Below are 9226 nucleotides of genomic sequence, written 5' to 3' on the forward strand. Positions count from 1 at the left end.
CGTTGTCTGGACTTTTTCAGAACATATTGAGTGTTAACAGTCCATGTTAAGTCTTCAGTAATGTGGACACCAAGGTATTTAAAACTTGTGACTCTCTCTACAGGTTGCCCGCTGATCATTAGTGGGGTGTAACTGTAGTTCTGCTGCTGCCTTCTGTAATCACTACCATTTCCTTGGTTTTATTGATATTCAGTGTCAAGCTGTTAGATTGACACCACTGTGCCACCTCATCAACCTGATCCAAGTACAGCTGTTCATTGTTGTTACTAATCAGGCCCAAGATCACTGTGTCATCTGCAAACTTGATGATGGAGGTATGACTACTGTTGGCTTTGCAGTCATGTGTGTATATGTTGGACTCGAGTGCCGGGGGATTCACATTTTCACAAGCCCACAGTGAGACAGAATACAAAGAAAGATCTTGCCGAAAACACGCGGAAATCACCGGTTCATGTAAAATGCATGTCCGCTTAAAAGCATTATCCACACAAAATGCTCTGCAAACAGCAAAGTGTCAAAGTAAAACAACAAAGGTTTCGTTGTTTCCAACATGAGGCAAAAGGTACATTGCAATCAGCACTACCACTACACAGAGAGACGAGCAATCACATCAATGCCATCATTAAAGGGAAACTTGGCAGGATTTCCCTCTCTGCTGGAGAAATTGCACATTATGCTATTTCAAACTGTGTGAAAAGGTAATGATAAAGCACATGGATTTGTTTACAAGCTAGCGAACTGTTAGCATAAGTTTGGCAGAACTATGTGGATGTTACAAGGTAAGAAACACGATTTAAAGCGAGTTTCTTGTTTCTCACTTCTCTTTCCGGGACGGTAGTCTCAATGTTGCAAGGTTGGTTTTCCGCCTGGGGACGCTAGGCGCAGCCGGGAAAGTCACCATTTTCACCGGAACAGGTCATTTAACCATCCAAATGATTTCTAAACGGGTTTATTAAGTTGAAATAGTTGCCAAGTTCCCCTTTAACCATCATTAATCTATAGTGCTAGTCTAGCTAGCTACCTAGCTACTGATATCCTGATTTCCATGTTAACTGGTGACATGACACCGAATGCAAGCCTTGAATAATGCAGATTAATTTTTCCTCACATACCAAAACAGTTAAAACAAACTGCATGCATGACCCCACTTCAGACGTTTTTTTTTTTGTGGGCAGATCATATCGTGATTATAATGCAAAATAATGATCACGTGTGGGCCTCGAACTGCTCACTAAAATCGCAAACTAGCAGTAGGCCATCCTGCTAACCAGTTGCACCACTGGTTATTTTGCATCTCTGCAATAGCATGGTGTTCCCATTAAATGAATGGATATGCCTATGTTGTCTTGTGACAGCTTATTTGTAAATAGATCAAGATATTTATTATAGCAAACACATCTAGGCTACATGAATGTTTTGCAACAGGCTGCTGAACGAGCAGTAGGTTAAACTATTTTCTAATTGAGGCTATGTGGGAATCTGAAACAGCATGTCATCAAACTCTCTCGGTAGCTACATCAAAGTTTTGTAATCCATAAATATGCTACCATGATGACCATTTTCTGTCGTCAAATTAGGACCAACAAATTAAATAATATAAGTCTAACTCGGAGAAAATAAATGTCATATGTTCACTTCAAATCACAGCTCACTGCATAACTTCACCGAGACTAATAGGGAGGGAAAGTGAAAACCAGCGCCCCAAGTGGTTGCGTTCCTATCGAAGAGCAGCTCCAATGTTAAGTCCCATAGACCTATTTTAAAAAAAATATTGTGAAGCCAAATCAGCGATGTTATCCACCAAAAATATTTTTCAGTGTCTATACAGTAATAATATTCTAACTGTGAAAATGTCAGACCCTATTTTGCCTTATTTAAGAAAATCGAAATTGCTCCATTTGTTTCATAAATGAACTACAAAAGAAGTCACGTGACTTTACCCTTCAACGTTACTCACGGTAGCATGGTTTGTTTATTAGCCTGGTTAGCATTGCCACTTAACACTTACTGCCAGCTCTTCATGTGAGTAGAAGCACAACACCAGTTGTCCTGACATAAAGGTTATCACCACGCGGTTTACATCACATTCCGTTATTACAAAAATATGTTAAGCCAGTTAAGAGATTAAGCGCCCAAACATGTGACGTCACATGTTTGGACAAAAACTCAAAACAATTCAACTGATCCTAAAAATAAGGTATGACCACTTGAAGCAATAGAGGTGACCCCAGTGCCTAACATATGGAAGGCATTAAATTAAGATCCCAATGTGCACCGAGATATATTTTTTCTAAAAAAAAACCCCATCCACTCCGCTAAACTCTAGGAACGCAACCACTAGATGGCGATGAGATTACTTTCCCTCCCTATAACAAAGTTGATAACTTTTGTACATGACGTGTTTCATATTATTAACCCCCAAAACGGAATAAAGTAGTGGGGACATGCCAGTTTGTTTTGGTATGAAAGGGAAAGATGAACCTACTTTGTTGTTTTGAGGCTTGCATATGCCCATGTTAAATTGTGATAGCACCAGTTAACATGGGCGTATATTTCTCACATATGTTAACTTGTGTTAACTTTGACTAAAAGTGCAAAATATACATACAAATCCTGCATCAACTTCAACGCCTCGTAGTGTAGTGGTATAGACAATACAGAAGCTAATCAGATCAACTTTCTTGTCCATGCGTGGTTCGAATCCCAGCTATATCGCAAGTTTTATTTTTTTCCATTCATTCAGTATGTGTCATATTTGTGGATAATGCTTAAACGGACATGTATTAGACATACACTGGTGATGTTTTCAGCGATATCCGTTGTTATAGCCATTTCATACTTTTCCTTGAAAGAATTATTATTATTTTTTTTTTTTGTAACATGGAATGGTTTTAAACTACATTTCCCTGCTTGATGTTATGGCCTGCCATCTTTGATGTGACACGAGGGGGCAAAGGGTATATGACGTCGGGCACAGGTATCAGTTTGAGGCCGACGGATAATGGGAGTGGGGGTGAATCACACTGTTTTTACCACTCTCTAGTTTACTAACACTTAAGAAACAGTTTTTCGTTAAGATCATATATATGGACTAATTTACAACGACTTTTTCATTCATGATTATGCTTTGTACACGGACAATAAATCATTCTTGCAACGTAAACAAAGAGGTGCGTTAATCCAACCTGGCTCTACATTGTTCGCGGCCCATGGAACTTGGACATAAAAATGGACAATACAAAGTAAAAACAGTCAAGGATTAATGGATTTCGTTATCTGGATTCTGGGAAAGATACATCTGAAGTTTTGGAAGCTCGAATGAAAGAAAAACCGTGAGTAATACGGAGTTTGAGTAACTTCGGGCCACCGCGTCCGACAAAGTTTGGCCTGTCATCTGCTGCGAGCAAGCAGGAAACAAAGGAAACGTTTTGAATGAAGTTTTAAGTCTTTCGGAATGTTGATTGCACTGTGAACTAAAAGAATAAAATGTAAAGATGTCCGAACAAGACGTGGTTGATGAGGAGACAACGATAGAGAAGGAAAGGCAATTGTTTAAATTAATAGGCACCTGTAGAGGAAAGCTGGGTGTTCTGACAAGAAAACGCAATGAAATAAACGCTCTTATTGAAGCGGGTGATACAAAAGATGTCGAACAACAAATTGGGGATTTTATTCGTTATCTGCAGGAGTTTGAGAAATTACAAGAAAGTGTCCAATCTTTATTGACGGATGATGAGCGAGAACATGATCAAAATGACTGGTACAAGCCGAAAATGTCGCAGTTCAAGGAGTTTCTGACTGGTGTTGAGTTTTTTCTGAAAGCCGAAGTAGTAGAAGCAGACGAAATTGAGGAAGAAACTGATGTGGTACAGGGTGCTTGTGTTGATTCCGTGTCGCCACACGACAGCATTTCGCAGGCCTCAGCAAAGCTTCCTAGTAAAGTCTCCAGTCGGAGCAGCAAAGCCTCTGATGCGCTCTCAGAAGCGTGAGTCCAACGTGCCGTGTTAGTTGCGCGATCTCAGTCCGTGGATAAGCAGTTTGAGCTTGAGATGGAAGAGCTGCAAATAAAATCGAAAAAAGAAAAACTTCAACTTCAAACTAGAATAGCTGAAGCAGAAGCGAAAATTAAAGCGCTTTCTGAATGCGACATTTTGCTTACAACTCCGTCTGGAACGTCAACTGAATATGTTATCCCAACGACAACACGAAAGCGTCAAACAAAGCAAAGAATATTTCCAGACCAAAGTAGCTCAAATGAACCCAAATATACCCAAACTGAGGTCAAACCAGAACTGCAAATCTCGTTCTCTATTCAAACAAAAATGCCAATCCGAAGCGTAATGAAGGAACCGCTCAAAGAAATCCCCCGCTCAAAAAATGACGATTCTCTTGTTGCTGTTATGAAAAAACAAAATGAAATCACGGAACTGCTTTTAAAACAACAAGCGCTGTCCCAGCTTCCACAGAGACAACTTTCTGTTTTTCATGGAGATCCTCTTCAATTCAAATCATTCATCAAATCCTTCGAACAAATGATTGAAACTAAAACTGAAAACATGCAGCAAAGGCTTTACTATCTGGAGCAATACACATGTGGAGAAGCAAGGAATCTTGTGCGCAGCTGTTTTCATTTGCCACCAGAAGAGGGGTTCAATGAAGCCAAGTCTCAACTCGAGTGGCATTTTGGAAATGAAATCAAAATAACATCTGCATTTCTGGACAAAGCACTTAAATGGCCTGCCATCAAGGCAGAAGATGCATCTGGTCTAAGGTCATATGTCATATTCCTGAAAAGTTGTCACAATACAATGCAAGAGATGGATTATGTATCAGATCTTGAAACACCAACCAACTTAAAGATCCTTGTGTCAAAATTGCCATTCAAGCTTCGTGACAGATGGAGAGCTGTTGCTTGTAACATCTATGACAAACACAAACAAAGACCAACTTTCAAGGATGTAATTGGCTTTATTGATAAACAGTCCAGAGCAATGTTGGATCCAATCTTTGGAGAAGTTCAGAGTCCACTGAGCAAAACCACAGAATCAAGGCAGACCAAAACTTTCTTAAAATCTAATAAAGGAAGTAATTTTGCTACAGCTGTTTTACCAATGTCAACACCTGGACAGACAAAAGTGCACTTGCAAATGAACAAACAACCTACAAATAAAAGCGATTCAAATGTGAACACAAAGACCTGCATGTTCTGCAGTAAAAATCATTTTATGGATGTTTGTGAGATGTTTCAAGCCAAACCAAATAAAGAAAAAGTGGAGTTCTTGAAAGCTAAAGGACTGTGTTTTGGATGCCTGGAAGGAGGGCACATAAGCAAAAATTGTCAAAAACGCGATGTGTGTAAAAAGAGCCATCCAACTATTCTGCACATACAGTACCAGAGCAATAGGGAGCCAGCGGTTCTCTAGCAACTGGTAGTGATACTGGGGCCGGCAAGAGAGAGTGCGCTCTATCAATTGTGCCTGTCAAGGTAAAACTGGAAAAAGGAACGAAGTGCATTAACACCTATGCCTTCTTAGATTCAGGAAGCTCGGCAACCTTTTGTACAGAAGAGTTGGCCAAACAGCTTCACGCCCCTGGAAAGAAAACGGAGATCTTGTTAAAAAGAATGGGCCAAGAAAAACCTGTAACCAGCTATCAAATATCTGGCTTGGAAGTAGCTGCTTTAGACAGTAACACATTTCTCAAACTGCCTGATGTCTTTACACAGAAATCCATTCCTGTGACGCACAATAACATTCCCAAACTTGTAGATATAAGAAAATGGTCGTACCTCGAGGAGGTTGACATCACCCCTATCGATGCTGGCATTGGGCTGCTGATAGGAGTCAATGCTCCAAGAGCTTTAGAACCCTGGAACATGGTCAACAGCATAGGTAGTGGACCTTACGCTGTGAAAACTCTGCTCGGTTGGGTTATCAATGGCCCACTTGGCTCTGATGGAAACACAAATGAAACTTGTGTTCATGTAAACAGAACTTCAATTGCCAACTTGGAAAGCCTGTTGATAAAGCAATATAACCATGACTTCACAGAACAACATTGTGATGAAAAGAATGAATTGTCACAAGAGGATGAGCAGTTTTTGAAAATCATCTCCGATTCTGCCGAACTTAAAGATGGTCATTACCATTTGAAGCTTCCTTTTCGTAACGCCAATGTGAGCATGCCCAACAACAAACAAATAGCCCAACAAAGAGCTCAACATCTATTGAAGAGATTCGAAAAGAATACAGAGTTCTTTACTGAATACAAAGCCTTTGTGGATGAAATGATGGCAAAAGGCTATGCTGAAGTCATTCCTCAAAGTGAGCTGCTGTCCGAAACTGGCAAGCAGTAGTACTTGCCACGTCACGGTGTCTACCACCCACGCAAAAAGAAATTGCGTGTGGTTTTTGACTGCGCTGCAGTGTTTGGTGGAACCTCTTTGAATAAAGAGCTTCTTCAAGGTCCTGATTTGACCAATACGCTCCTTGGCGTACTACTTCGCTTTCGTCAAGGTCCAACTGCTTTCATTACTGATGTAGAAGGGATGTTTCACCAGGTTCGTGTAGCAAAGGAAGATGTGAACTTCTTGCGCTTTCTCTGGTGGCCTGGTGGGGACATCTCTAAGAATCTGGTTGAGCACAGAATGATCGTGCATATCTTTGGCGCGGTTTCCTCACCTAGCTGTGCAACATTTGCCTTGCTTAAGACAGCAGACGACAACCAGAATCAGTACTCCGAAGAAATCATAAACACAGTTCGCCACAACTTTTATGTCGACGACTGCCTGAAAGCAGTCAATGGTACAGAGCAGGCTTTGCTACTGCAGCAGCAGCTCACTGAGTTGTGTGCAAAGGGAGGCTTCCATTTAAACAAATGGATCAGTAATGACCGCACTGTTCTTTCTGCTATTCCCGAAAAGGATCGAGCAAAGGAAGTAAGAACACTGGACTTGAGCAAGGAACAGCTGCCAATGGAGAGAGCTCTTGGTGCTCAATGGAACGTGGAAAGAGATTGCTTTACATTCAGCATAACCATCAAGCCTCACCAGATCACCAGGAGGGGCATTCTGTCCATTGTCTGTTCCATATACGACCCCCTGGGTTTTCTGGCTCCTATCACCCTTGTGGCGAAGCAGATCGTGCAAAGCTTATGTAAACTGAAGCTGACATGGGATGAGAAAATCCCACATGACATCGCTCACATCTGGAAAACTTGGATCGGCTCGCTTCATGTCGGCTGTGCGTCTGGATCAGATGCTTAGAAGAGAGTTACAGTTTACGCTGGCAGATCCCATCTTCTGGTCAGACAGCATGACTGTTCTGCAATACATTGCAAATAGAAACAGAAGATTTAAGACATATGTTGCAAATCGCATCTCTGTCATTCACTCTCTGTCTAAGGTGGAACAATGGAGGCACATCTGTTCAAAGGAGAACCCGGCTGATGTAGCTTCACGTGGCTTGTCAGCCAAAGCCTTTCTCCAATGTCAAACTTGGTTCAAAGGGCCAGAATTTCTCTCTACTGACATGCAGTGGCCAGGAACAATGGAAAACATGGATGTCATTCCAGAGGATGATCCTGAGATAAAACAGGAAGTTTCCGTTCATGCCACTTTTGTTCAGCCCATGAAGGAATCCTGTCCCACCAGCAAGCTGTTGTCTTACTTTTCAAGCTGGATGGACCTGAAAAGAGCAATTGCATGGATCTTAAAGGTCAAAGACACACTTAAACAAAGATGTGATGGAAAGACTAAGACAAACATACATGTTGACATGCATACCAAAGATAAAAAACCAAAGGATGAAAAGAAAAGGTTGACTTACCTCTCAGTGACAGATCTTGAAAAGGCTGAAAAGGCAATAATCAGTTTTGTACAAAAGCAATACTTTCCTGAAATTATGAAATTTATGAAATTTCAAACCTGACTGCGGGAAAACCCATAAAGAAGTCTAATCATCTATACAAGCTGGATCCTACAATGGTTGATGGTGTCCTAAGAATAGGCGGGCGGCTGAGCAAAGCTGCATTGCAAGAAGAGGCGAAACACCCGGTCATCCTGCCGAAGAGTAGCAACATCTCTGAGCTCATTCTCCACCATGTACATAAGAAGATTGGACATGGTGGGAGAAATCATATGCTCTCTTCTCTTCGCCGACAGTTTTGGATTCCTCATGCCAACGCGCTAGCCAGAAAGATCATTAGGGAATGCATGACCTGCCGCCGCCTTCATCAAAGGCCTGGGGAACAGAAAATGTCTGACCTCCCGCCTGAAAGACTTGCAATGGACCTTCCTCCATTCACTCTGGTCGGAATGGACTACTTCGGACCTATTGAGGTCAAAAAAGGCAGGAATGCTGTTAAAAGGTATGGGGTCATATTCACATGTCTAACATGCCGTGCTGTCCATCTCGAAGTGGCCCATACTCTTGACACAGATTCCTGCATTAATGCGATCAGAAGGTTCATCTGTAGGCGAGGACAAGTCAAAGAAATAAAATCAGATAACGGAACAAATTTCATAAGTGCGAATCGTGAGCTGAAACAAGCACTACAAAACCTGAACCAAAACAAAATCCAGAACACTCTATATAATAATGGAATAACTCTATGGAATAAAATGGACTTTTAACCCACCTCATGGAGCCCACCACGGTGGCGTCTGGGAACGTTTGATACAGCAAGTATATAAAAGAATTCTTTGTTCTGTCACCAAGCAGCAAATAGTTGATGATGAAGCCCTCAGTACAATATTCTGTGAGGTCGAAGCTGTGCTGAACGACAGACCCATAACGCCATCCAGTGATGATCCGAACGATCTCGAGGCATTAACACCAAACCATCTTTTATTATTAAAGGGCAAGCCCATTCTGCCTCCTGGTCTGTTTGATAAACAGGAAACTTATGGAAGAAGGCGCTGGAAACAAGTGCAATATATAAGTGACCTATTCTGGAAAAGATGGGCAAAAGAACAGTTATACTGTACAGGGTAATGGACATGATATAAACAGAATGATGATGATTATGATTTAACCGTTGAAAAGGTTATTCTCAGCTTTTGGATTTTGTGGACCTTATTTTTTGTGGTCTGAAGAACTTTTTGATTTTTGGACTCACAGTCGTGCGTACACATGCATTCACATACCCACATATATTTGAATGGACTCTTACACACACTCGAAAAAGACTTTGAAACTTTAATATGCCTATGAAATGGACATTCAAC

The sequence above is a fragment of the Alosa sapidissima genome, chromosome 10 (assembly GCF_018492685.1).
Source record: "Alosa sapidissima isolate fAloSap1 chromosome 10, fAloSap1.pri, whole genome shotgun sequence".
Classification (NCBI taxonomy): Eukaryota; Metazoa; Chordata; class Actinopteri; order Clupeiformes; family Clupeidae; genus Alosa; species Alosa sapidissima.